The sequence below is a fragment of the Pimephales promelas genome, chromosome 3, assembly GCF_988280905.1.
Source record: "Pimephales promelas chromosome 3, fPimPro1.hap1.1, whole genome shotgun sequence".
NCBI lineage: Eukaryota > Metazoa > Chordata > Actinopteri > Cypriniformes > Leuciscidae > Pimephales > Pimephales promelas.
This window is the reverse complement of record NC_142771.1, coordinates 45,470,237-45,475,236: the sequence shown is the minus strand read 5'-3', so window position 1 is coordinate 45,475,236 and position 5,000 is coordinate 45,470,237. Positions and strand designations below refer to the sequence as shown.

Genomic DNA, 5,000 nt, shown 5'->3' with positions numbered 1-5,000 from the left:
TATCCATTCTTTCGGTATTACTTCTTTTATTTGTTTGTATTGTTTTCCCAAGATTGTTATAGTTTCATTTTCATAATTTTCCACAATTGCATCTCTTATTACCTGCACTGGAACAAAACCAGGTATCACTTCATACAATATGTCTTTTATTTGCTTTATCCCTGCATTAAACCATTTTTTATAAAAAATGGTATCCTCTCCCTTTTTAATATGATCGTTTAAAAACAATGGTTGTCTTAAAATCTCTTCTCTGGTGAAAGACGTACAAACAACATGCTTTCGAAAATCACCCCATGCTTTTACAACCTCTTTATAAAACTCCGGTATTCCGTTCATCATATTTTCTTTAAGCTTCATCCATAATACATCATCTCCCATGTCCCCACATTTATTTAAAAAATAATTCATTACCCTCTTCCAAGCATACTTCCCATGTTTCCAGAATTTATTAACCATTTTTATTCTCATACTTTTCATTCTTATTAATGGATCTATTAATCCTAATCCTCCTTCCTCTACCCTTCCAATTAAAGTATCATATGCAATTTTTGATGGTTTCCCCTCCCATAAAAAATTTAAAACAATAGATTTAATTTTTTTATACACCCATATAGGCAAACTCACAGAACCCAAAACATACCACATTTTTGATAGAAACAAAGAATTAATAACTAAAACCTTCCCTTTTAAAAATAAGCCTCTTAATTTCCAGAAATTTAATCTCTTTTCCATTCCATTTAAAACCTCCTCCCATGTCATTTCCCTAATTTCATTTTCATTTTCTCCAACCCTTATACCTAAAATTTTCATATTCTTCTTTGCTTCCTTAAATTGCACATTCTTTGGTAACTCATTCGACAATCCTATTTTCATGTATGTAGTTTTTTCTTTATTAACCTTTGCCCCTGTTCCTTTACAATAACTTTCTAAAACTCCCATTGCTTTATCTATACTTTTGATGTCTTTTACAATCAAAGTTGTGTCATCTGCATACTGAAATATTTTTTGTTCTGATTCTTCTCCTTTTATGCGTATTCCTTGTATGTTCTTTTCCTGTTTTATTGCCAGTCCCAAAGCTTCGGACACTATTGTGTATAATAATGCTGCCATTGGACACCCTTGTCTGATTGATCTTGTTATTTTAAAATTTTTAGTTAAAAAACCATTCACTTTCACACAACTACTTATATCTGTATATAGGCATTTTATCCATTTTAAAAAATTCTCCCCAAACCCAAATCTCTCCAACACATGCATCAAATATTTGTGTTCAACTCTATCAAACGCCTTTTCTAAGTCCACACTTATTATATATCCTGTTTCTTTCTCCTCCTTCATGTACCAAACCATATCTCTTATATTGTTAATAACATCAGTAATATCTCTTTTTAGAACGGCATATGCTTGATTTGTAGTAATGATATTTGGTACTACTATTTTCAATCGATTGGCTAAAATTTTGGCTAATATTTTGTAGTCTGTATTCAACATACTTAGTGGTCTATAGTTTTTAAGATCTCTCTTATCACCTTTCTTCTTGTAAATTATTTTTACCATACCTTTCTTCATACTATTAGTTAGATTCTCTTTCCTAAATATATCAATAAATAATTCATTTAAAATTGGGCATAACACATCTTTAAAAACCTTATAAAAATCAACTGGTATTCCATCTATTCCCGGACTTTTACTATTTTTTAATTGATCGATTGCTATCCCTATTTCTAATTCCGTAATCTCACTGTCACACAATTCCTTGTCTCCTTCATTAACTTTAACCTGTATTTTGCTCAGTAAAAATTCTTCTTCTTCTAAATCAACCACATTTTCAGTAAATAACTCCTTATAAAACTCTCCGATTTCTTTCAAAATTCCTATTGTATCTTCTACAATCCTTCCATCTTGTGTTTTAACACTTTTTATCATATCCGCTCTCTGTCTTGTTTTTTCTAATTCATAAAAATATTTTGTACTTCTTTCTCCTTCTACAATGTCTTTTGCCTTACTTCTTATTATTGCTCCTTTACACTTCTCATCCTCTATTTTCTTTAATTCTTCCTGTAATTCTATTATCTTATCAATATTCCTATCATTCTCACTTACTTTCCTCATTTCTTCTTCCCAGTCTTTTTTTATCTTATTTTCTTTCACCTTTTTACTTTTTTGCATCTTTTTTGAATAATCCACTGAGAATTGTTTTATTCTATTTTTTAGAATATCCCACCAATACCCTTTATCTATTTCATACATATCATCATTTAAACTATGTATTATTATGTTTTCTATTTCCATTTTATATATTTCATTTTTTAGAAGTTCTGTATTTAGTACCCACACCCCCGGTCCTTTATCAACCTCATCAAAGTTCATTGATATCCATAAAAAATCATGATCACTCTCACTATAATTTTTGTAAGCAGCCTTTGTGACATAAAAAGCTTCCCCTTTTTTGCATAAAAATAAGTCTATTCTACTTTGCTTTAGCACTCTGTCCACAATTTGTCTTCTTGAATATTCTCTTTGCATACCATTTCTCTCCCTCCACACATCCACCATATTATATTTCTCCATTATGTTGTGTATTCCATTCCTCCCTCTATCCCTTCTAAAACTCATTGAATCATCTACATCAATTCTCTGTAATACAGTATTAAAGTCACCTAACACCATAATGTTTTCATTTTTTCCTATTAACTCATTCATATCCTTATAAAATGTAAATTTTTCTCTTTCATCATTAGGTGCATGTATGTTACACACTTTCATTTCTTTTCCATTACACAAAAATCTGACAATTATTATTCTTCCATATGTATCTTTATAATCTATATCTACTTCTTCAAAAATCCCTTTTTTTATTAAAATAGCTACCCCTCTTTTCCTTTCCTTATCACAATTACTATATATTTCTCCATTCCATAATTTTCTTATTTCATCACTTATTTTATCTTCCCATTTAGTTTCTTGTAGACATATCACATCACATTTTTTGGTCAGACACATTAATCTTTCAAACTTTTGACATTTGGATAATCCTCTTGCATTCAGTGATATAATACTAATGGAGCCCATCAAAGAAAATATTAAATAGGCAAAAAACAAAAAACAAGAAAAAAACCCATTCAATCCATTTCATTATTTTTTCTCCTCTCTAGCATTCCCTTTAGCTCTTCTCTTCTTATCTTCTGCTTTTTAAGAACCTGTTGAATGTCTAGGCCCCCTTTTTTTGCTTTTAAGCCTCTATTTAGTCTCTCTCTTCCTTTATTTTCCATTTCATGACTCCCTCCACCATTGTCAGTTCCTCTTACCTCAGTCAGTATCTTTATTCCCTTCTCATCCACTTTTCCGGTTCCTTGTCCTTTCACATAGTCCTGTCCTTTCCCATAGTCCGGTCCTTTAGTGTCCACATCGTCCTGAGTAAAGTCAATCAGGTTTACATCCTCTTTTCCCGCTCCTCCTCTCATCTCAATTCCTAGTTCTCCATCCCCATCGATTCCCGTGTTCTCCTCTTCCTCTTGTTTCTCTTCCTCTCCTTGAATCTCTTCTTGATTCTGTTGAATCACCTCTTGTATTTCCATTTCTGCATCCTCCTCCTCCTCGTCGTTTCCTTCACATGTACATCTTAGCACCGTCTTCTGGCAGCCTTGGCACCGCGGGTCTTTACAGTCCCGCGCAAAATGCCCCTGCCTCAGGCACTCTCTGCAAATCAGTTGTGGACAGTCCTTTTTTTCGTGATCCACACTTGCACATATTCTGCACGTCTTGACCTGGTGGTCATGAATCACTCTGAAGAACTGCCATCCTTCTTCCGTTTCAAATCTTGTGTTGTATGGCAGTGATACCACGTCTTTTGGAAATTTAACTCGTATGAACCTTGTCCCATCCGCCACAGTTGTCCCAGGGTAATACCTCCTTCTCAGTGGAAGTATCGGTGTAACTCCCCAGTTAGTCAGTTTTTGTAAAACCTCCTCATCATGTATGTAATTTGGCAATTGTAAAAAAGATACCATCCTTTCCGTCGCACAGAGTTTTGTGATTTCGCAGCATTGTCCATTTATTTGTAATCCATTCAATAATTGTTCACAGTCTTCTTCTTTCTCCAATGTAAGTTCATATTCAAATTCAGTTTTTTTCCTTAGTCCATATAATTTGCCCATTCCAGCTTTATCCTCCACAGCTTTAATTATCATCATAACCGTTAGTTGTTCTGGGTTTTTCACATTCATTGTCAGCGTAGTTTCCTTTTTGTATTCTCTCTGATATCTCATTCTTCCTCTCAATTTATTTATCATATCTTCTTTTTGATTGTATTCTTTTCTCTTTTCACCATCATCTTTTTCTTTACCTTGTATCTTCTGTTGTTCAATCCTTCCTTTGACCATTTCAACTCCACTTCTCTTCTTTCGCGAAACCACAGATGCCCATGTTTCATTGTCAACTTTATCTTTTCCATTCTCTTTTTCCTTGTTTCCTTCAGTATAATCATTGTCTTCAGTCTCTTGGTCTAATATCCGTTCCTGTTCCATAGCCGTAGTATCCGTCATTTTGAAGAAGAAAGTAAAACCTCAGACAGGAAAAACAACCTGTCTGAGGTTTAAACAAAAAATAAATAAAGAAAACCAAAAACTTAAATTGATATCAAAATAAATAACAGTAAAGTAAACCAAAAAATAGGAGAGCCTTTCTCTCCAAACTGCCACCTCACACTTCCTGTGTTACACCAGAAGGGGCGTTCTCAAGGTGGTATGGCCGTAAGCGAAATCTGCTGCCAAAATTGGGCTATTTGAATAGTTAAAACATTAGGGTAGTAAACTATATAAAGCTTACAGCACCTGGTATTCCCAGGCGGTCTCCCATCCAAGTACTAACCAGGCCCGACCCTGCTTAGCTTCCGAGATCAGACGAGTTCGGGCGTTCTCAAGGTGGTATGGCCGTAAGCGAAATCTGCTGCCAAAATTGGGCTATTTGAATGGTTAGAACATTAGGGTAGTAAACTATAT

The 5,000-nt window shown here is 33.9% G+C and overlaps 1 non-coding gene across 1 annotated transcript; it reads right to left on the bottom strand.

Annotated features, from left to right (window-relative positions):
• Positions 1-4,820: 4,820 nt before the first annotated feature.
• On the bottom strand, positions 4,821-4,939 carry LOC148985954 (5S ribosomal RNA). Its single transcript, XR_016166379.1, has one exon. It is a non-coding gene; the product is annotated as a 5S ribosomal RNA (ribosomal RNA).
• Positions 4,940-5,000: the final 61 nt, after the last annotated feature.